Source organism: Pleurodeles waltl, chromosome 6 (genome assembly GCF_031143425.1).
Source record: "Pleurodeles waltl isolate 20211129_DDA chromosome 6, aPleWal1.hap1.20221129, whole genome shotgun sequence".
Lineage (NCBI taxonomy): Eukaryota > Metazoa > Chordata > Amphibia > Caudata > Salamandridae > Pleurodeles > Pleurodeles waltl.
The window spans coordinates 619,800,657-619,825,777 of NC_090445.1; the positions used below are offsets into that span (position 1 = coordinate 619,800,657).

At 44.4% G+C, this 25,121-nt stretch overlaps 1 long non-coding RNA gene across 1 annotated transcript in view; it reads right to left on the bottom strand.

The window, feature by feature from the left end:
• Window positions 1–10,944: 10,944 nt before the first annotated feature.
• LOC138302006 (uncharacterized) overlaps window positions 10,945–25,121 on the bottom strand; it is a 96,700-nt gene continuing 82,523 nt past the window's right edge. Inside the window, exon 3 of the long non-coding RNA XR_011205214.1 lies at window positions 10,945–11,107. This is a non-coding gene — a long non-coding RNA (uncharacterized lncRNA). The remainder of the gene's footprint in view (window positions 11,108–25,121) is intronic.

Below are 25,121 nucleotides of genomic sequence, written 5' to 3' on the forward strand. Positions count from 1 at the left end.
GCAGGGATCATGATGAAAAAGATAAGGGCCAATTCAGAGTAGGTTCAGTAACTTACCTATGCTGTGTCTTAAGGATAGTGTGAGACTAAAGGTTGATCTGATTAAAGCTGTCAGGGAAGCACCACAGCCAAATAATTAAGATGAGCTCAAATATGTCCTCAGTTATCTAAATATTATTTAAAATTTGTTTGGGGTTTTGCCATCATGGTGGAGCCCTTGATGGCTCTCATTGGAAAAGGAGCACATTCTACCAGATCTAGCGATTACCATAAGCATTTTAAAAGATGAAACAAGATTTGTACAGGCCCCACCCTTTTTAGACTTGACACTCCCAAAAGGGACGTAATTTCTGAGGAAGGACTGTTACACCACCTAATAAATGTACTTTCTGCTAAATAGTGGGGTACAGCTGCGTTCAGTTGAGTATGGTGAGGTGGTGGATGGAATTCACCTGGAATTTTTACATTCACACAGAAAAAAAAGGCACACACACTCTCTCCCTCTCTCTGTTTTGAAAGTTTTCAAAGATGTTGTTTATTTTACATAATATTGTGTTTTGTCTCACTTAGGCCCATATTTATACTTTTTTGCGACGCATTTGCGTCACTTTTTGACGCAAAAGCAGTGCAAATATACAAAATACAATTCTATTTTGTAAGTTAGCGCCGCTTTTGCGTCAAAAAGTGACTTAAATGCGGCACAAAAAAGCATAAATATGGGCCTTAATATCCCCACCAATCTGGGCTTCTCTCCCTTTCCACTGCCCTATAACCCTCTCAAGCACCCTGCTTGTCGTCTAATGTTTTTCAAAATGTTATGACTATGGAATTATTGGACAATCTGACACTCATACCCCAGCTCCCCAATCTTACTGACCAAGCTACATCCCTGATGAAAATATGTCTGACAAGTTGAGAAAAGGAAAGGAAAAATTGTTTTTGCTTTGCATCTTGAAGGGACATTGAAAAATGTATCCGTTGTAGAAAGTGAAGTATTAGCATGTTTTTGGGTCATAAGTCATTTTAAATTTTACCTCTGAGGAATTCTTTTTGAGGTGCACACTGACCACAAACATTTACACACTGTAAACTACAGGTGGCCAATAACAATTCCTGTTATTTCCTTACACTTGACTTATTGCTTCTAGGGAGCCTATTAATTCTGGTGGTATGAAAATAATGGGAAATATGAAGTTAAGGAGGAAACAAGTGTAAATTACACTTACCATGCCTTTTTCAACATGTTTTTCCCCAGTGTTCTCCCGGGAGACTTTGCCTATGTTGTTTTTGTGTGTTTAATTTAGCATGAGTAGGCCACAAAAACAAATTTACTGCATCTCGGCCTGGTTGCTCTGACATCTCAAATAGCATGACTTTCAACAGTGCATAGAGTGCATGATTTCTCTCTCTCATTCTGTGTTTTTACTTTTTCATGAAACAGATGAAATTGTGCTCAGTGTTTATTTCTACTGTACCAACTAATGTGATCTGGAGAAAGCCTGCATGTAATGTTTCAAATATTCAAGGTTAATTCTGTCTCCTGGTACAACTGTGCTTTTATTTGTTTTAATGATTCATTGTTAAATCATGTAGTGTCATTTCTCCTTGTATGTAGATGGAAGGTTGTCAATCGTTATTAATTTTAAGATGGGCCCTAGCATGAGCATCTTTTACCAAACACATTTTCTATAATGTTGATTGATGTCTTTCATTATATCTCTATTAGTTCAGTCCATGGTGCCACTTCACACGGTCCTCTGTTCCTACTGCATCTTACTGACAGAATAACTTCATCACCGTTCTTTCCCAATCATAGATCCTGTTTGTTGATTGTCATTGTAATTTCTTTAGATCAGTATATCTTTTTCTATCATTGATCTGTAATCGTTTGCCGCTTTAGGCTCACTCTTGTTATTGTGTAATTCTTTGTATATCTGGACCCATCGAGTCCCTTGTCTGTAGTTTTTACTTCTGTATTCTTTATTTTGGTTGTCCTTAGTTCGGTATGATTGTGGAATGTCTGTGTCAGGTATTATGCTCTTCGTTTTTTTTATATCTAGTTTGATGTCCTTTATGTGTTTTAGCATTTTGAAAAAAAAAAAAATTGAAAAATTTTTTATTTTGTTGATAAAATACTCTAATCTGTTATCTAATTCAATGTTCAGCCGTATTGTTCATCCATGTGTCACTGTTAGTTCTTGACATACAACACTATAGTTATCGATATCTATAGCGATTCAGTACCTGAGGATTATCTTTCCTACAGGTCAATTATTGTAGCTCATCACATAGATTTCCTCTACAGTAGCCACTTCACACAAAGCAAGGGGCATGATTCTCTGCTTCTGTAAATGTATACAGTGTGCTGTGTTTGTGGTGTGTGCCAAAGCTTTGACTGTATTCTCCAGAGGCAGACTTCGTGTCAGTCTTTTTATTCGCTCTATACTTAGGGCTTGGTTTATACATTGTTGGATGGATTAAGTGCGGTCACTATGGCAGAGTACTATACTCCCACCATGGCAAGGGTACTCCACTAACCAAAGTTAGGGATCTCCAACAGTCCAGCGGACATCTTTTGCATTTACAGAAACCACTGTCATGTTGGATTCTGTAACTGCATTGAACGTTTCACAAACAGCTTCTTCAACATAACCGAGCCGTATGTTAAAAGTTCAATATTTTTTTTTTTTTTTTAAAAAGAAAATCCCAAAGTGGTATTTTCTTTTTGAAAAGAAAAAACAACAATTATCCCCCTCGCCATAGGAGACTTCTCTCATGGCGTTGGGGTAATTTTGTAGTTTTCATTGCCCGCTACTGCCAGGTTTTACCTGGCTGTGACAGACAGTGAAAACTGGCCATGTGATTGTCCAATCTAAACAGAGTGGACAAACACGTAGCCAAACCTACAATGGCCCTTGCTCTGCCGGTCCATCATAGGTTATGTTGGTGTTGGAGATGGAATAGTCTTCTCATACATACTGAAGATTTTGTCCAATTCTAAATGAGGTGAGTGGAACTTTGCTTTGACAGAGAGAGTATGACGTTGCCATTGCAATGAAATACCTAGTCTGCCAAAGTCTAAATCAAGCCCTTTCTTTTGACTTATGATCATTATTGGCAGTGACTTGAAATGACTCACCAATTATCTTTTTTCTTTCTGTATGATTCTTAAATTTAAACAGCTCTTATGGTTAGGACTTCGAATGTTGTCCTGTGTGGATTTTACTTTAAGTTCGGCCCTTGTCCTTTAGGCTTGGATCTCACATGGCCAGAATCCCTCCAATAGACCCTTTAATTAGTGAAAAGCACCAACACATGCTTGAAGCAGGTGAACTTTCCAGGTGAAACCACACTGAGCTGTGGTATTCCTACAAAACGTATACTTCCCATAGGTTAAGTAATTCCTGTTACTGGCCCCATTAGGATTATCAGGCCACTTGTGAGGATTATCAGGACACTTGTGAGGAGGGCCTTAACCCTTGGCATTACCATCAAGGATGCAAAACATACCACTCCAAGGATAGCTGTGTGTTTACTTGCGCTGGAGAGTTTTTTATTTCAATATGGAATATTTGCTTTGTTTGTGAAACCTAGCTGCTGATTGTGTTTCTTGCATGCCAGTTACCTCCTTGGAAGACAACAGAAGTTAATGAGGAAACTACTCTGTTCACTGTACAAGGATTAACACTCAAGAGTGGTAGAAAAGCTAATCAGTTGACAACATGCTTACTCTGTAAAGGATTATGTATGCAAAGAATGGCCAGACAAAGTGAATCTTCTTGACACAGTTCCTTCATGTTGGCATGTGAGTCATGAGTTAAGTTTAACATATGATAAGCTGCTTCATAGTGAGACATTTACACTCCCTCGATGTTTGAGAAACTGGGTTGCTCATGCAAGAAAAATAGACTGAAGTAACAATAGTGGTGGCATGTATTCCTTCCTAGGCATTGGAATGAGTAGTGTGGGGGGCTGCAGCAATAAAGAGGCCTTTATACTTTGTGTTTTACATTTGCTGTGCCTCTAATGCCAAAAATCAAATTTCAAGCTATGTTTTCTGACAAATTGTTGCTTATTGTTTTGACGTGGAGATTGATGTTTACTTTTCTTTATCAGGCTGCAAAGTGGGAGGAGTTTGAAAAGTGAACTATGTTACAATCCTGCTTTAGTTCAGGGAGACTGAAAGGAAAGGCTGTATTTTTTGTAACACACAACATTGGCAGTTAGGAAAACACAAATGAATCACATTTTTTGTAATTTTGAAGTGTGACAGAAACAAAGGTTTTAATAGAATCAAAACAAATCCACATACTTTAATAGGTGATGTGCAAATGATAAATATTCGTTGAAAAGCAATTTTCACACATTATTGTTTATGTGCTATGTTTTGTTAAGTACAACAGCATGAATATGTCAATTAAATGGCTATTGTTAGACCTGGCAGCTTTTTGGCGTGTCTCCCCTGACTTTTTGCCTTCTGTTTTTATGGTTTAGTGGACTCTGTTTTTGCTGGTTTAGTGTCTCTGCACACTTTACCACTGCAAACCAGTGCTAAAGTGCAAGTGCTTCCTATAGAAATTGTACTGTTGATTGGTTTATCCCTGATTGGCATATTTGATTTACTGTTATGTTTCTGGTAAAGTGCACTAGAGGTGCCCAGGGCCTATACATCAAATGCTACTACTGGGCCTGCAGCACGGGTTGTGCCACCCACATTAATAGCCCTGTAAACATGGCTCAGACCTGCCACTGCAGTGTCTGTGTGCTCAGTTTTAAACTGCCAATTCGACCTGGCAAGTGTACACACTTGCCGGGACTAAACCTTCCCTTTTACTGCATGTAAGGCACCCCTAAGCTAGGCCGTAGGTAGCCCCATGGGCTGGTGCAGTGTATGTTAAAGGAGGGACATGTACTGATGTGTGTTACATGTCCAAACTGTGAAATACTGAAAAATTCGGTTTTCACTGTTGCAAGGCCTATCTCTCTCACAGGTTAACTTGGGGGCTGCCTTTAAATAACTTTAAAGTGCAACTTCCCTTTAAGAGCAGATAGAAATGTGGAGTTTAGGGTCTCTGAACTCACAATTTAAAAATACATCTTTTAGTGAGGTTGGTTTTTAGATTGTTAGTTTGAAAATGCCACTTTTAGAAAGTAGGCATTTTCTTGCTTAAACCATTCTGTGACTCTGCCTGTTTGTGGATTCCCCGCCTGGGTTACTTTGACAGTTGTGCTGTTTGTGAATCTCCTCTGAAGAGTGACGCAAAAGGAGCTGGGGTGTAGCCTGTATATCCTGATAAGCCATCTGGGTACGAGGGGATGGGAGGAGTGATCACTTACACCTCAATGGGCTGTGTCTGCCCTCACGCAATGCAGTCTTCAACCCCCTGATGTGTGTCTGGGGCCTAGCCTGGGAAAGGCAGGATCTTGTAAACAACAGAGACTTTCCTTTGAAGTGGGCCGACTTCAAAGGCAGAAAGGGGTATAAGTATTGGAGCCAAACCCCATGAAAATCAGATCACTTCTGGATTCAAGCAGAACCTTCGCCAAGGAGAAGAGCTGAGGAGAAATGCTGCCCCTGTCTGTGACTGTGCTTTGTTAGACTATCTGCAGGGAACCAAGAAAGGGGACAAAGACTGGACTTTGTGGTATATTCCTGCATGTAAAGAATCTCCAAGGGCTTGAGTTGAGCTTGCCTCCTGTTTGAAGTCTCAGGGCCATCAAATACTCCCCCACTGCTAACATCTGGACTCTGTGGAGAATCCTGCCCTGCCAAGTGGTGACATATCCAGTCCCTGAGCCCTTGAAAGGGGAAGTTGGCAGACAAGTGCGGAAAATCCACAAACAGAACGCCGTGCGAGACGCGCTGCCGGCTTCGTGGCTAAAATTGACGGTCCACCTGCATCGCAGCTGAGAGATTGATGCATCGCGGCTGGAGAAACGACATGCAACATCCGCTTGTGGCTGCTGATAATGACGCAAACCCAAGCAGCGTGGTTTTCTAACACTGTGAGACAGGATTTTCCACGCATCGTCCCTGGGAGTCAAAGTCAACTTGACTCTGTGCGGATCCAAGGTGCCCCGTCTGGAAATCGACGCATCACGCTCTTGCGAGAGAGAGAAACGATGCATCGCCGACCCGACCGGAGAAGAAATGATGTATGGCCTCCCTTCGGAGGAATGAATTGACGCATCGCTGCCTTGTCCGATGCACGCTCGCCCGTGTGGCTTTATTTTTGGCACTAACCAGGTACATTGTGAGAAATAAATGTTTCCATTTTTTTCTATGGAGTAAGACTCTTATTCTTTTGACAATTCATAATTTACCTTGTGTAGCTTGGATTTTTGTGGTTTTGGTCTTGTTTGATTTAGATAAATATTATCTATTTTCTAAACTGGTGTAGTGTCCTTTTTGTAGTGTTCTCACTGGTGTAGTGTTGGTACAAATACTTTACACATTGCTTCTGAGTTAAGCCTGCCTGCTCATGCCAAGGTACCATGGGAATGAGTGGAAGTTAGCCAGGTTTGTTTCTCCTTTGCCCTGACTAGAGTTAGGTTCCTAGCTTGGACCTGGGGTAACCTGATTGCCAACCAAATTCCCCATTTTTAACATGGGGGATATCTGGAACTTCACAAATGGCAGAAGGGGGAGGCACTTAGGACACACTCAATCGATGCCAAAGGGTTGTATCTGGACACATAGGCCCTTAATCAAGATGCACCATCCCTAGCCTAGCCACACATGTACTTATGCTTTGGTTGTGCTACGCACTACAACATATACACAAAGTCAACATAGGCCACTCACCATGGCTATACTCCACCATGTAAATATGCACCACATTGTCTGGTAGGCACGTGCAAATAGTGTGACCGTGGCTGTGTCATTACAACACCCATTGCATGTAGTCAAAGCCTCTGTACCAACACAACGTAGACATCAGAGATTAGGACAGAAGTCAATACCACCCTAAGGGTGGTATCAGGGTGGTGTCTGTGGCCAAAATGCTTACCTTCCTCATTGTCGCATTGACTTTACTCATGTGGGTTGCATCTTGCAGCACACATTGAAATGCCATCTCAGCAAAAATAGCTTGTACATGTACAGGAAAGGACACCTCCCTGCACATGAACAAATCATCCCTTCAAGGCAGGCACCACGTCATCATGCTGCAACAATACCTATGTTGATGCAGAGAGAACAAATCTGTACAGGCGCAGGGGGAATTCCAGGGCTCTACTGTGTTCAAGTAAATATGGCACATCACTGCGTATCTAAACTGCTTCAGTGTACTGCAACACATTTTGCAGCTGCCCTGAGCCATGCCAAATGAGAAAAATCTGCCCTAAAGCTTGCAACCTGGGGAACACAACCCATACAGGGTGACCCCACAACAACTCAAACACAACCATATGCCCCATATTGGAATGGCCACAAAATTAACTATATACAACACATTGTGCATGTATGTGAACATCATGGGTGCAGCTGTACAAGTGGCTGAAATCTCACCATCTGACAATATGGAGGGCTATATGAAACAGAAATTGATGGTGCATGCTGCTGTGCCAAATAAGGCAGCATCACGCACAGCCATTTTTAAAAAACAGGGATGCGCCATATACATAAGTATACCGCGCACCCCTGTGTACTCCCCTGCGCAAGTGGAAATTAATTGTCGTGCACCAATGAAGCCACCCTTGCACCAGAGTGCAAGGACGGCTGCGTTGAGGAGGAGAATGTTTTTGTGCAGGAAGGAAAACCTTCCCGCACAACAACAAACTTAAAGTGCAATTTTCTCTTACTATGTTTGCAGCAGAATGCAGCACACATAGAAAAATCCAGTAGACATGTAAGCATTACTCCTAGATTTTGCCATGCTAAACCCACCCTTGGGCTGGTGTCAGATATTGGCTCAGAGTCCGGTATACTAAAGTCCAAAATCTGATTCAGTGTCAAAACGCAATGGATATTTCTATAGTACGACCACAGCACCACCCATTGCAGACACCTTCCACGCAAAGTGCTGGGTGTACGGGGCCAATTTATACAAGGTGGCGTCATGCCACAAAAAGTGGCTTCATGCCACCTTGTACATACAGAGCAGGGCATTGCGGCACCTGAGCCTCACCAAAAGTGACACTCAGGTGGGGTTTGGGGCACCTACATATGCCCCAAAATGCCTAGTGAGCTTGACTCATGAGTGATGCACAATGCTACACATAAGTACAACCATAACCTTCAGTCAGTAACATGTTACTGAGCCTCCAGTGGCAAATACACAATGTCGCTTGTCAACTGCTAATACAATGGAATATCGATCTTACACTATCTCGTTGCAGAGGATGATGGCTTACTTCGTCCCGACCTGCCTGCCCTGGAGTTTGCAGATGACAGGAATGACCAGCTGCCAACCATTAATGAACAGATTCTCCGGGATGTCCTAGGGTCATTCCAGACACCACCTCCAGTCACAGAGAGGACACACAGTGTTGCGGAGTCTCCACCTGAACCACCCAGCTACCAACACACGCCACCAGCCAATACTCACACAGGCCTGGGCTCTGAGGACCCAGAGATCAGCTTTCAGGGGACAGTGGTAGGAGTCCCGCGGGAGCTGGCCAAGCAGGTGTGGGTGGGAATGAAGACCATGGCAGGCAGCCTAGAGAAATTATGGAGATGCCTCAGTCCAAATAGGAACAACTCAGCTGCCGTCAGAGGCACCAACTCCATGCTACGTGGACTCCAGCAGTCTCTGCCTGAGGTAGCTGCTGTCATGAAACAGAGGTTACAACAAATGCCCTCCCAAACTGGCAGCAGCATAACAGACAACAGGCTGGGGGCTATACAGAATACCCTGGAATCCATACAACGGGAAGTGGCCTCCCTCAGGGAAAACATGGCTGCCTACCACTGTGATGTTGCTGCGGTGTTGAAAAAAAAAACAATTCATCCTTGCTGCAGTGATGCCTTATGTGTTGCCACAAATGGCAGCTGCTGGGACCTTTGACTCCACATCTCTATCCACTGAAGTTTGTGTGACCCCTCTACCTCTACAACAGCATCAACCATGGCACAGTAGACACCACACACATCAGAGCATGAAGATGGGGAAGAAATAACAATTCACAAGGAAAAGCACCTGGTAGCACCAGTCTGTGCCACATGGACAGCTTCTCCTTAGTTATGGGCTTAAGATCATGCCAGTGTTGTAACAGTAAGAAATGTGCCCTCTTCACATGACCATTGTTGATTTGTCTGCTCTGTGCTGTCATTGTCTCTTTCATACCAATTAGCAATTATTTAAGTCCTCACTAATGCACACTACTCCTAACCATGTCTCATGACATGTCCCTCAACCCTGGACTCGGATTGTGCTACGTATGGCTAACGTTCACTCATGGGATCTGTGAAATGGAGATTGTATGGAACTCACAAATACAATTACACCTGTAAATAAAGCATCTTGTAGCCATGTAGCATTTCTATGTTTACTGTGATCCATCTACTCAGCTAAAAGATAGCACTGTGTCAATCCATCTCAATGTGTACAGAATATCAGTACATGAGTGCATGACTGTCAGACACAAAGACACACTAGGATCCTAACATGAGAAAGGTGAATGATGTTGTTGTCAGCTACAACCAACGTACTTAGTATCCTATATACATTTTGAACAGATATCCTTTGAAGTAGACATATGGAATGTATGGCTCTGAACCAAGTCAATGGTAGTTCACCCAGATGGGAATACCAGTCCTACTTACAAGCTAACCTTATTAGTGATGGCCACCTGTCAGTGTTGCAGTGTTGCAGGATACAGTTCCAATTTTGCCTGTTGTCAGATGTGCCCCACTTGCCAATGAAATTGCTGGACCCCACCAATGACAGGTGAAATATCATAATTACCTGTCCAAGATAAAGTATACATATACCTTGTGAATGGCTGGAACACTGGATGGCAATTGTATGCACTAGTAGACGGTATGTAGCAGCTATTCTGACAGCTCCTTGGTCATAGGGGATGCACATGGTAAACCTGGGAAATCAAGACAGTAAGCATACCTTAGACCATTTCCCCAACTTGTGCACTCACGAGAACCCCCAGACACTCAATCAACTTACACAATTATTAGGCTAATAAAAATAGGATTTATTGTAAAACCATATACCAAAAACTAACCTAAAACCTACCCTATGCTAACCTAACCTCTATTAACTAAACATAAGTAACAACTACACCTATCTGACCTATTCAAAACTTATCTTACACATGTAACACCACACTCTAAACATTAGCCCACCAAACCCCCCAAGAGACAAGATACACATAGGACAACATAAACTATAACTACACACGTACTAACCTAACCTATGGCCTAAACAAATATATATATATATATATATCTTCTTGATGGTGTATATATGATATATATACATTTCTTCTTTTATATATATATATATATATATATATATATATATATATATATATATATATATGTGTACAAATACCCCAACATGACCCCACCCAAAGTCACAAAAAACACCCCACTATACTTAACCTAACCTATGCTTACCCTACACTAACCTAATACTACCCATCTAAAACCCAATCCAAAACTATGTAAAACAGTAAAAGGGAGGGGAAGAAACTAGGAGGTTGTAGAACACTATAAGTTAATTTCTTTGTCTTCTTCAGTTTCTTCTTGATGTACCGCAACATCTTCCAGTTCTCAGCACTCTCCTACTCCAATTTTTTAAGTCTTGCTAAAATCATGGCCATGTCCCATCTCATGTCTTGTTCAAATTGGCTGGCAACAACTGCAGCAGGTGGCTGAACTGATGCTTGGCCCATGACTGGTGCAGCTGACGTGGAGGGCCTTGGACCGGCTGTGGCCCCCTGCACCCCAGATGTTTTTGCTCCAGTGTCCTGTGGCTGTGGATGCTGTGGAGGTCCACCATATGCAAATGCACACCATTCTCCAGATGCCTTCTCACTGCTGAACCTCTGTTCCATTTGGGAGTATCCTGCTTCAACCTCCCATATGTGGTGGGAGTGCTCAGTCCTTTTGTGAAAAGGCCGCTTCTGGTCTTGTGTCATATTGGCAGCTGAAATATGAGGAGAAAGAAGTATCAGTTTTAGCATTGGGTGGAGGTTGTACAGACATATTATGTACACTGCAACTGTAGATAACACATACAGTCCACAACACATTCCTCAACAATGACTTACTCCTCATCTATGACTATTTCCTACCAGCCATTAACAGTATCATGTACATGTCACTGGGATGACATCTATCAATTGTTAACCAACAGGGCCCAGAGCTGATTGGTCAAAACTGTCCATGATCAACATTTGTGTCATCAATCTTGTGAGGGTCATGTGCCACAACAAGTCTGGATTCCCTGTGGCCCTGTGCATAATGGGGGCTGTGCATGCAATCTATGACCTCAACACCCCTGGTGAAATATTAAGGCTTGCCCAGTCATCATGGATGCAAGGTGGGAGCCATATGATAAGGGGTCTGGTAATTTCCCACCGGCTATTCTAAGGTTTGGTAAGTCATCATTCATGTGTCCTGGTGTCAGACCTGACCTGAGCATACGTTACAAAGGGGCACGCCATTGCCCATGATGTGCCCACATTTACAACTGATGCAATGAGGTGCTATGTACACATGTGTTACTAAAGTTTGGCATATGCTGTGTGTGTGCAAAGACATGTGTAGTGTAATTTCTGTAGCAACTGACCACAGTGATGTGTTCATGGGATGTGAAACCTCACATTACTATCTTCCTGCATGGACACATGCTGGCATTTGACAAATCCATGTGTATTCACATCAGTGCCACCTATGTTTTCGTATGTCAGAACACATGTGAAGGTCATTTCTTTCAGTCACTGATCTTGTGATACCTATGCCCTTACTTTTGTGCTAGGTTGTCTTTTGTTCAGGATACATACACATTACCATGCCTGAGCCATTATAGTGGTACATGTGTGCTGAGATATGTGGTATATGTGTGCATGCCCCCAACAAGGCACATTTGTCCATATCATTTTTGTTATGACTATCACATACAATGGCACACCACTGCCTAGCAGTGTTGCACTGTGGCATAGATGGCAGCCTACTCATCATCACAACTGTGTGAGTTTGTATGGCAACACAAACCCATGGTTGCATGTGAAGGGGCAGGTTAAGGGAGCTCCAGTTTACTCAGGCCCCTGTGCACATGCATCATGCCCCTGACAATGTCATACATTTATATAGCCAGAACAGTGGTGTGTGGGATTATTGAGCGGGGATCTAGACTCTTCGTGATTGCTAATGAGCAGAACTATGCACACTCCCCAGCAGACAAACACATGCACAATTGTGATCAAACAGACCAGGATGTCACATTTTCCTCTGTGGTACTTGATGTCAGCCTCAACTGTCATGTACAGAGGTCTGGGTGCTTGCACGTGTAGGACATGTCTCATTAATTGATGTCCTTAGTTGTTTCCATGGGCAGCTTGTTTAGGGGTTGTATATCTGTTGTGACTTCAATTTTGGGAACATGTCAGGGCACAAATGGTGCTGTCTGTCACTGCCTCATGTCATGGTGGCATGCGATGGGCAAATACCAGTGTATGCTAGTGGCCAACACGACTGGGTTATGTACTGATCTGGCAACCCTCTCTGTACATATGTTAAATGTTGACATGTAGACATTGAGGTGTTGCAGTCAATATTGGTCTATGTGTGTTCCTTCTCCTTGTTTTTCCGCATTGCTGGTAAGGTAATGTATTGTCTCCTACATTACTCCCATTCTTTAGGCTGTTTGCACTTTGTACACTTCTTCTACAGCAACATTGTATGTTCATACATGGACAGGATGTAACATGTGACTTTTGTAATTTGTCGATGTACATCCCCTACTACTGGCTACTTGATAGTAACTGTTCCATTGACCGTATTTGTGAGATATAATGAGTGTCACGCACACATGAAATTACACCTGCCACTGCACTTGTGTTTTATCCAAGTGACCTCGTATGTTGTATTTGCCAGTATCTTTGGGTATCTCTACGCTGTCCATCTACATTCCACATTGAATATGGGTATGAATTTCTTCAAGCATGCCACAACCTAGGTAACTCTCACCTTGACTCAATGATGTTGAGGTGTGAAATCATCTCAGTTCTGTACTTTTCATTAGCCACATGCAATATATATGGCTAGGTCTACTCCCACTCAGCTTGATGATGGGCCTCTGACATTATTGAACAATGCCGGACAGAGTAGAACATCCCACATCTGATTGTGATGTTAAAGTCCAAAACATGTATGGGATGATTGTTACTGATGCTACAATGCACTTGTTCTGTCGTGTGAGGAACAATGAGTGGTGTGTATTGCTATGTGCTGAGTGATATTGTTATACAGAGCATACTAGAGAAACATGCTGACACCTGTCAAGCATTGATGATACTGGCAAACCCGTTGCTACCTTAGACATACACCCATAGATCAGTCTTCACATGTTTATCTGGATTTGCTATACGCATGTGTCAAGACAGCATATTTGTGTGACAAGTTTGCATCTTATGTACATAGGGAATATAACACACTCTGCCTACATTCCACCCAGACTATTATTTGGTGGTGCATTGTCCCATTAAATTCTTATATCTTGACAAAGAGTCATGTGTTTGGATAATGATTCTGCACCCATAGCTGCTTAATTTGTCTGGCAACCCATTGCGCACTCCACAGCCAATGTGAGTATGCCATACGTGAGATAAAGTCCACCATATGTCAGGGTTGTACCCAATGGCAGTGCCAGGACATAATCCCATAGATACATTATACAGGTTCAGCATCTGACATTGGTTACAATCCCTGGACAATTACTGAAGAATCTTAGTTACCTATGATGTCCCACCCTTGTCACACGTGCAGGCAAAGCAGCAATCACCCTGAGTTGTGACATTGTTCAGTTCCAACAATATTTAAAATCCATTTGTTGATAGCACCTACCTTATATCTGCCCCCCTTGCATACATCCTGTGAGGCCTGGTGTTATTTTGGGGAATGAGCTAGGAAATAGCACCTTGGCCACTTGACGGCACAATATATGAAGTGATGCATGGATCTAGGCCTTCAGGAGTCACATGCCCATGAATTGCATGTTACTGATATGTGAGGTGGAGACAGTAGACTCTTTTACATCACAAATGATGTTGCTACCATACTTGTAACTTTTGTGTTTCTTATCTGCCCCCTGAGGTTTGAGTAACATTCCAATGGTATATGCAGTGGAGAATGAGTAGACCAAGGAGAATCAGGTGCAAAGTATTTTATTTGTGATATTGTTAGTACAGTGACTATGTACAGACGTTCTATACAATGTGGAATCTCCTGCAAACTCTTGCAGTAGTGTTCTGTTGTTCCCCCTCCAAATTATGTGCTTCATCATCATCCTCCTCCTCCGTGGGAACATCAACCTGGTCATCCCATTTGTTCTGACACAGATGTTGTGGAGGATTACACATGCCAGTATTATTTTGCATACGAGTGGTGGAGTATACAAGAGTCTTCCTCCTGTCAGGGCCAGGCACCTGAACCTTGATTTCAGGAGCACAAATGTCCTCTCCACCACATTGCGTGTTTTTCTGTGCCCTTCGTTGTAGGCATGCTCTTTGACCATTGTGGGATTGCCTAATAGAGTCAAAACCCATGGCTGTATGCGTAACCTTGATCAACTGCAAAGGAAAGAGAGAAGATCTGTTGGTAAAGCTTGAAAGTGGTTTGGAACATACCATGGCAGCTGTTTGTTGTAGTTGGAGTGGTGACTGAGACGCTTGTGGTATAGTGTATGTTCCTATTCTTGTGAAATGGTTTCATTGGACTGTTTTGATGGACATGACAATATTGGGTTGTGGCTCAAGGACCTGGGAATTTTCATATTGATCCCAAAATGATGGTTACAATTTAGAATAAATGTGTTGCGTAGTCCATATTTGAAGCAGTGTTCAATTGTTAGATGTTACCTACTACCTCCTTGCACCACAATGGTGTCAGATGTTTATACACCAAAGTTTCCCTACAAAGCCAGACTGTGCCATACATTTTACCATGTAGCACTCCGCACACAGTGCGACACCTAGTGAGCCTTTGTGGCAGATGATGGTTGTGGCAGCCATCAAGTCACACATTAGTAGGATGATGTACTTTGGTGCAGTAGTATGTCCTAACTTCCAATAAATGATTTCTCACAAACACTTTCTACACATGCACAGTGCAGGCACAGTGCAGGCTTTGGGAGGGCGCACAGCTATTTTTCACATGGGTCCCTTACTACGGATCATGTAAGGTCAAGTATGTCCTCTGCACTCCTACAGAGTCTTACTGTGGCATCCATGATGTTTACAGATTTTTCACAAACTTTGCACCATGGTGGACCGTTTCTGATATGCAGAAAAGACATGGTTGTGTTAGGGGGCACTAGGGGTGCATGTGAGGTGACTCTGGAGTAGGTGCTGCCCTATTTCTCATTATTCTGCACCATCGTCTTTAATGGCAGGTTATTTTGTATTCGTATGTGTGCAACACAATGCAGCAGACAGGTGGATGTGCACACAACAGGTATGTCAGGTATGTGTAGATGATATGTAGTTGGTTATGGCACCACTTTAGTAGCATTTGATTTAGGTTCTGTCAGAGGCTTGCACACCATGATTTATGTGGGACTGTGCTATGTGTGAATTTCTTTAAATGGCCATGGCCTATGCCATTGACATGGCTGCGCTATTCTTTGTTTGGTGTAATGTGTGTGTAATCTGTATTTAGTTATCAACCTGTGGACACTTGTTGTGGTTTGTGAGCAGCTTCTGTATGCAAAGGGGAGTTGGCTCCACCTATCCACATGTGATGTGCCAGTCAAGGTGTGGCTGTGTTATGTAAATGTGGGTGTATTTGGTTGTGAAGTACAATGAATTAAGTATTGTGTGACATGTTGCATGTGTGTTGTTGACTGTACATCTATGTACCCCTGCCCATGTGTATTTAGTGTGGTTTTTGTCTTGTTTTTCCTAGATGGTTGGTGTGTTATGATTGGTATAGTGGCTTACCTATGAGTAAACCATTGCCATATTGGCCATCCTGGAACCAGTTGTTGATAGTGCATCATGGACGCTGCCGGGATATTTTGATACGATGTTGGTGAAGAGCCCATGGTGGTCCACAATGGCCTGCACATTGATATAATGTGTGTGCTTGTGGTTCGCATATAGGTGTTCCATTGCTGCAGGTGGCACCAGTTGCACATCGGTGCAGTCCATTGCACCCAGCACATGCGGGAACCCACCAATTTGGTAGAAACCTTGCTTGGTCTCCTGCTGCAGATGCTGGGTGTTTAGGAAGCATGGGCCAGAAGTAGCACACAGTTTGCACGTGGCAAACAGCGAATTTCGCTGTTTGCGATGTGCAAACTGCACTTGGCAATGCACAAAACCCCTTTTGCGATTCGGCAACCTGGTTACCGAATCGCAAAACAGGTTTGTGAGTCGCAATTAGGAAGGGGAGTCCCCTTCCTAATTGCGAGTCGCAGTGCAATGCCACAGTGCTAACCCATTTGCAAAAGGAAAGGGGTCCCTAATCAGAGCATTGAGCTTTGCACTAAGAGTGATAGGAATGCAAGGGATATTGATCCAAGCCAGAAAGTCGACTGGCACCTGCATTGGGGTTGTGGGCAGGGCCCTATATATCTGTGTATAATATTGTGTGAATTATCAGCACCTGGTCACTGAGTATTTCACTAGATTGGGAGTGAATCTCTGTGATCGAGGGTGTTGTAGAGTCCTGTTGCGCTAGCCAGGACACTAGGGCCCTCATTCTGACCTTGGCGGGTGGCGGAGGCCGCCCGCCAAAGTCCCGCCGTCAGGTTACCGTTCCGCGGTCGAAAGACCGCGGCGGTAATTCTGACATTCCCGCTGGGCTGGCGGGCGGCCGCCTTCAGGCCGCCCGCCAGCCCAGCGGGAAAGAGGCTTCCACGATGAAGCCGGCTCGGAATCGAGCCGGCGGATTGAAAGCTGTGCGACGGGTACATTTAGGGGCCCTCTTACGGGGGCCCCTGCAGTGCCCATGCCAGTGGCATGGGCACTGCAGGGGCCCCCAGGGGCCCCGCGACCCCCCCTACCGCCATCCGGTTCCCGGCGGGCGGACCGCCGGGAACTGGATGGCGGTAGGGGGGGTCGGAATCCCCTCGGCGGCGCAGCTAGCTGCGCCGCCTTGGAGGATTCCAATGGGCGGCGGTACACTGGCGGGTGACCGCCAGTGTTGCCGGTCCGACCGCGGCTTTACCGCCACGGTCGGAATGCCCATTGGAGCACCGCCGGCCTGTCGGCGGTGCTCCCGCGGTCCTCCAACCCGGCGGTCATGGACCGCCAGGGTTGGAATGACCACCTAGGTGTCCTGCTTTGTCCCCTTCCTGATGTGTACGAGAGGCATGCGCTGTAAAGTTGAAACACCGCAGCCATTCCATTTGCTTCGCTAGTTCCTCTCAGGCTTGGATGCGTTGCGTGGTGATATCTATGTGAGAGGGGGAAGTCTGTCTAGAGCTCCCAAGACGCCCCTCAGGTTTACTAATCTTGCACTCTAACAAAGTGCGAGTGTCCATGATCTCTTTGAAACAGACACCACAGGTGACGACTTTAAAAGCATACGATTCTATTGTGTGACTTCCGGTTGTGTGTTGATTATCTGTGAAATAATTCTGTATGTGCATGCCTAAGGTGGTCTGGAATGCTGAGTCCTTTAGCATGTTGCATTGGAGATGCCAATGTGGGGTAGGGGGTCATGGAGTTAGCCATTTCAGGTCTAACACATGCACCACATGTTCTGATACAACTGATATGACTAGTCCTTCGTCTATTACAATGCCGGAAAAGACTTTAATTGGGGGAGAGGGAATACGCCGTACACGGTGGCTTTCGTAGTGAAACAACTCTAGAGGAGCGCGTTTGTGATATAATTGGCTCATCTGTTTCCTGAGGAACGTGTTTAGCGGGGAGGGATTTCGGAGGTGATTTCCTTAGCATGATAAGATTTTTTGATATACGTCCTGAGGAGCCACAAGAAGGTATTAACAAACAAGGGTTAATTAGAACCTCAGGGCTTATATTAGAAGGAGACGCGTTGGGAGCGCGGTTATTCATTTTAGCTTAAAGCTGGGTTGGGGAGTGGCTAGTTGAATTTGTATCTGCTCAATACTACTTGTTGTTGAACTAACACGCTAACGAGATGTTAACGAGGATGTGGAATGTAAGAAGACGCTATTATACTTTTCACACTTTAGGACGAAGTCGGGTGAATTCTCTTCGAACTGAGAGAAGGATAGGCTATGTTTCAAGTGTGTCAACGGGAGTAGTAGGGAACTGGAACGTGCACTAGGTGTAATATGTTCTTTGGATTATCGGAGGTAATGCGTGATCGGGTATTTCTTCCCTGTGTTACTTTAGATTTTTGGTGGATTTGTTTTTTATATAATTGTGCTGTGACAATAAATGGGTATTTCTTCATTATATGGTAGTTATTGTGCATGTTTTTCGGACTCTCTCTTTTCACTTTTTGACGTGAGATTACTAGTGCATAATGAGGGCAGCCACGGATTGGGTGTTTATATGGATCAACTTTGGAATTTTCTTAAATTAACTTGGACATGTGATACCAATCCAATCACGTGATTTTGGATATGGATTCTCACGTATTTACTATGGCTCTACAATTCTGTTTAATGAATTTTTTATTATTATTACATCAAGTATATTGAATCTGTCCACAATGACTCTTGGGTTCCAGAATCATTATTTAAATGAAGCGACTACATTCCATCCCTGAGGAAGTCAAGTGACGAAACATGTGTTGGCTGTAAGGTCGTGACAAAGAACTCGGACAATTTTGTTTCATTTCGGATTCTTACCTAAACTCAAGGAGTTGATAAAGACTTTGGGAATATTTGTGTTCAAACGGAACAGACTGTGGACTTGGATGAAATGACTCTTGTACAATTAATCTTTTTGGAAAGAGATGGATAGAAACAATTGGATTTGTGTGATCATGATATTGATATGTTCAGACTAATTATTGTGGGGGAGTGAGTATTTAAACTAGGTTCCCATAATATACAGAACACAAAGACTATTTGTTCAGTGTATTTTGTGTGCATTAATATAACCACTATTTCGAGTGGGGGTAGTGTTTGCATAAATAAGAGTACTGTATTCGTTCAAAAATTATAATCATTATATCTGGGTCTGTATTTTAGAACAACGGGTGCCACAGTGTGTACATGTTCTGATACAACCCTCTCCAAATAGTCAGCATGTCCTATCAAGGGAAGCAGAGAGCGAGTGCCCAGAGAAGGATCCAGCCGGACATACAGTTGGTGTAATGCTGAGTGGAAGGAGTATAATTTGTCGGTAGGAAGTAGGGAGTGCCACAGGTCTTCAAGAGCCCACCGCTCGGCCCAGGTATGCAGGTATGAAGGTGTGCCATACCGAGATCAGTGTCTCTCGTGCATAAGTGGAGTATGTAGTGCAATGCAGGGTTCCACATCAGGGGCAATGGAGCTACTCAGCGTTAGTGTGCATTTCTTGTAGGAGTGCAATGTTGGCATTCTGACAATGCAAGTAAGAGTAAATGGTGTAGTGCTTCCTCGCTGTGTGCTTCCCCAGCAGAATAAGGGTGAGGAATCAGACCTTTACTAGTGTGGTCATATGTATGGTACATTGCTTTGCGGGGGCCCAACCTGTGACTCGTCCCGTCAGCAAGGCACCATGATGGCAATATGCCATATGCATGATGTGCAGCCACTGCAAGGTGAAGAGTGTATACATTCTGGTGGAGAGGATAGTTTGGGAGGACATATAACAGGGGGAGCACTACGCAACAGGCAATGTGCCCAAACAATAAATGTGTTGCACCAACAAATGCAGTGGGAGGTTGAGGCTGTAAGACCTAGGGAAAGAAGCTGCCTGTGGCCCATATATGTACATGTAAACCTGTGCGGTGAATTAAAATTAGTGTGTCAGAAGGAAGTGTCTGCCCATGCCCTGAAGGACGGGGCAGGCAGTAGCATAATAGGAGAGATAATGGGAGAAGTGTCAAAGAGTCTCAGCGGAGGCCGTCTACCGTTTGTGGTGTTATTGCGGGAAGCCTGCAGCTATCTTGAGAGGTTATATTCGAGTTCATGGAGTCATCATCTGTCGAGGAGAGGTAGTGACCTGTATTTTCATCAGTAGAAGGGGTTGCATTGCCAAGAGTATCCGCAACCATCAGCACAGCTTTACATTCTTTAATGATCTGTTCCAGGTCTGGTGGAGCTACTGCAGGTCCCCGCAGGGTCAGTTTCTTGCATGGACGTAGCACACATCTACATCTCCTACGGGTGGATTTGGGGAGCTGTCTTGAGGTAGCCGAGGGATCTCCATTCTCATAGCTATCAAGCAGTTGTGTGGCCTCTGCCTGGTCAGTGAAGAAATTAGTTTGTGGTTCGCAACAACTCTGAGGCGGGCCGGGAAGAGCAGCAAGTATGAAAGCCCCAGCTGTTGCAGGTCGCAATTGACCACCTGGTAGGAGATGCATTTCTGCTGTACCTGTTTTGTGGAATCTGGGACTAACATCATAGTTGTGTCCTCAGAACGCAGTGGCGCCGCCTTTCTGGCTTTCTGTAGAATGGCATCTCTATCGCAGAAATGCAACAGTTTAGCGAGCTTGGCGGACATGGAGGAAGTGGCCGTGGCAGCGGTCATCGCAGGGCTCTCAGACACAGTTTGTGGGGTATGTGCAGTATGTCTATACCTTCCCATCTCCCTATAGAGGATGGTGGGGGTCCCTGATCGTAGTCTCCCCGCCGCTGGCATCTCTGAGCAGACCACGCAAAAGAGTGGAGGGGCACAGCACCAGCGCAGGACCACACCCAGGGACCAGCGAACCAGCGTGATGAGACAGCAGGGATCCTCAGGTCTGCAATTGTTGCTGCCAGGGCCCACCTGATGTATTGTTCACAGGTCCAATAGGGTGGTGGACGTGTCCCTGGTGAGATTAGGGGGCCCAATGAGTCTCTTGAGTGGTAGGTCCTGTGTCACCTCCTCGGCCTCCTGGCGGAGACATCCACTCCTCCTCCCTCCCTATGGCCCAATAGGCATGCACTATCTAACATGGGAGGGCCCAAAACTCCAATGCAGCCCATGTGTCTCCAGAGCTTGGATATCCAGCCGCAACCAGGCAGCACCAACCTCCAGGCTGGTGGGATCGATTATGTAGTGGGAGCCGCATTTGGGGTGGCACAGGGATAATTGGCCAGGCCCCCGGCCCCCTCAGCTTCCAGGCCGCAACGGCGGTGGGCGACACAGCCGTAGCCGGCCATGCCCTCATGACCTGGAGAAGCCCACTCCTTCAGCCTACGAGCACTCACCACTGCTGTCCTTTGATCTGGTCCCATGCTGCAGCCCTCCCAGCAGCTCACCTCTAGGAAAGGGTGATGCGTGGCATCAAGGTCCACCAGAGGAGCAAATCCGTTCGAGCATGTTCGCATTAGTGACAGCCACACCAATGTAAATAATCACAGTCGGCATCGCACTCAATTCTGTCCACCTTCAGGACACTCGGGGCAGTAATCAGAGTTGGATGCCGTCATCAGCCCATGGAGATTATAGGATTAAGATGCGGCTTGCAGCGGAGCAGCATTAAATTGCGTCTGCCATATTGGCTAATTAGCCACGCCCCCCATTCTCTCAAAAATTTAGTTGACATTTTTTGTATGGAATTTAATTTGTCTTCTCAGCTAGACCGAAATGGTTCCTTATATGTACAGTCATAAATGAACTGAAAATCCGTATGTCACCACCTTGTATGGGAAAAAGTGACGCACCAGCAGGGCAAGGGACTTGTAAATAAGCCCCTTAATGTATTCTGTGGTGAAAATCCTTAGTCCCACTATCTGTCCTGTGGTCATGAATATCATCAGTGCTTCTCTTGAGTCAAGCATGGCACCTTATCCTTCAAAAAGTATCTAAATAGCAAATCCTGAAGAAAAATGTCCCTGAATAGTCAGTCAGCTATTGACTGAAATCGCCTCTTCTGCTTTAGCCAACTTCTTAGAGAAGGAAATCAATGGGAGTGAAGCTAGCTACAAAGTAATATGGCTGTTTCATGATTATGCTCCCATGAATGGGGGGACTACCGGAGTATTCTTGCCTGATATTAGGAGTTCCAACATTCTCACTTGTCCTCAGGAGGAACACTGCATGACTCCCTTCCCAGTTGAACTTTCTCACACAACAAGAACAAAGCAGGGGAACAATTGCAGGGCCATCAACAGCACTGCTTCCCTGCAGCACACCAACATGGACCGCACCAAGAGTGGCCCTGGTGCAGCTGATTGAAGCCACTAACTCTTTCTCCTGCAATCAGGGCTTTCAGATCATTTTCTTCTCATAACTGTGCACCCCACTTCACACTGGAGGGGTTGAGAGATTCTTTCATCCCTTCATACATCACACAAGAAAGGCAAGACTCTGCTGCTGGGATTGATGACAGAGGGCTGGGGATGCCTCCTCAGCTACAAGTCATATCACTAATCAGCAACAGTGGACCAGGGAAGATGCAACATACTGTGTAACCTAATCTTGACAGTTGGAATCCATGAACTGACCTCACCTCACCTATCCATTTACCCCATGAGCCCAGACAGTCCCAAAACAAGGTACAACTTTACTGAAATATATTCTCTCTGAAACAGGAACCTGTCCAAGTTTCCAGATAGGACCCAGGCTTTAGTGCACTCATACAGCAAGTAAGCTGTAGGGGCGAAGAAACAAATGGTGTCCCAAAGAACTACCTGCATGGCAGATAAGCTCACATATCTGAATTTGATAAATCTATTCACTGAGCACCTGGGGACATGCACCATAGAGAGATTACAATGGTAGGATGCTTTTGCTCCTGGGTAGGCTAGGCATTATGCAGCAACCCAACTTTGAGAAGATACAGTGAGCAAGGATAGATGAGACAGTGACCTCTTTTGTATGACACTGAGGGAAATGGTCTGCCCTTCTCACCGCCCCTTCAAGGATTCTTCCCTTCTGACTAAACTGGTTCACAGCCAGGGACACTAGGTTGCACTTTATCCCCCTAATAGGCAGCTGACGGCCCCCCCCTGGGTGTGACCATACCTGGGGAACCTGATAGCTAGGCACTTCCTGGCACCTAACCCCCAGGGGCTTCTACTTGGCATAAGACGACTAGAGGGCTACCACTAGTTGGCTTGCCCTCATTGATCCCATGCTTTGAAAGTTTCTGCTGAACTCCCAATGTCCTGGCTTGGAGAAAAACGCTTAACCTGGGGTATAACTATGCGATCATAACTAAATCTAATACCTGTATTTTTAATTCTTATAATGCTCTATGGCCTAAAGACAGACAATCTCTGTGAGTTGCAGCTTTCCCTGGTCTACCCCACCTCATCCTCTAAAGCCTTGTGACAGCTCTCATTATCTGAGCCTCTCATAGTCACTAAATATGCAACATATTCCAAGCACAGGGCCACTTCTGACATGGCATAAGACACTATAGAAAAAACAATATTGGGCCTGGGCTCCAAATTGTCAAACTTTGACTCCATAATGTCTGAACTCCCCACTGATTGTGTCATTAAGGTCTGGCTTCACAACTGTATACAGACAGCTAGACTTGGTGAATAGATGACTAGACTTGGACAGGAAGGTGAACCAACAACCTGACGTAGAAGTGGGGATATGGTGCATACGCATCTAAGATGTAGAATATGGGGCCAAGGAAAAGGACATGTTTACTTTTTTGCATGCCATCTCCTGGGCATCCACTTCATGGAACCCGTAGATTTTCAGTGAGCAAATAGCCTGCACTCAAGTAGAGAGTCAACAAATCCTTCACATGACTGATCATAGCATACCCAATCTGGCATATGCCAGTACGCGGTAAAGAGACACAAAGCCCATAAACATTATAGGGCCAATAGATGCACATCACTGAAAATTTCTCACACGAAACAGTGATAAAATGGAAAACATTTTGGCTTTGCATCAGGCTGCACCAATATGACATCAAATGTGGCCTATTAGACCCTGTGATAATGCTCATCACATACAAAGGCCAAATAACAGATTTTGATGATACAGACATCTTAGTTGATTTCTAAAAACAAAGGATCTTGCATCAAAGAACACAAATCACCAAGAACCCACACAGGGAGGCAATTCCTGAGCAGACAGTAATCAAGATCACTGCTGTGAAGGATAGACTCTCGCAACAAACCACAAACTACTCATCACAGGAAGTTGGACAGAGCTCGTCTTAATAGGGTGGTGGAAGTGCTGTGATAGGAGAAGGACCCCTGCTTAAAGGTAGAACCATCACCAACAGAGAGGTAGCCGCAGACCACACCTGATTTTCTACAATGCATCCATCTACAGAGCTACCAGACACCCTGGTTACACTTATTCTCAATTGTTTAATGCTGACATTGTTATTGTTTGGTATACTTCACCAGATTGACTGTTTAGGGGAGTGCTCATTTAGCAAGTGGGGGAACTGTTTTATTCTAGATGGTAGAGTCCAAATGTCCACCACTTCTCCCTCTGTTTTGTCTATTCTTTAGTATTTATTTGAAAAAAGAAAAACACATCTCTCCTGGCCTTAATCTAGAGGAGTATCCATCCAATTTTTTAAAAGGACTCTCACTCACTAGTTTTCTTAGTGGAATTTTTTGTCATTGAGTGTTCTCCCAGGCCCCCTCCACCTGACGCTTAACCCTAAGAACACTATCCACAGAGAAAAACTCACAATTCTATCAAAATAACGTTGTGCATTTTTAGGCACATGGGTGTTACACAAGCCTTATTACCAACATGCAGTATATCAATCTTTTGCCACCGATATGGATATTTGAATGTACACTTCGGAATGTACTGCATCACCATGTTGGACTTAGCCCTTTCTACAGTGATATGCCCAAGCCTTTTGCCTTCATCCTCCTGTTTTCTAAACCCACTTTTGTTGGTTTTTGGGACTTTGTGCACTGCTAATCAGTG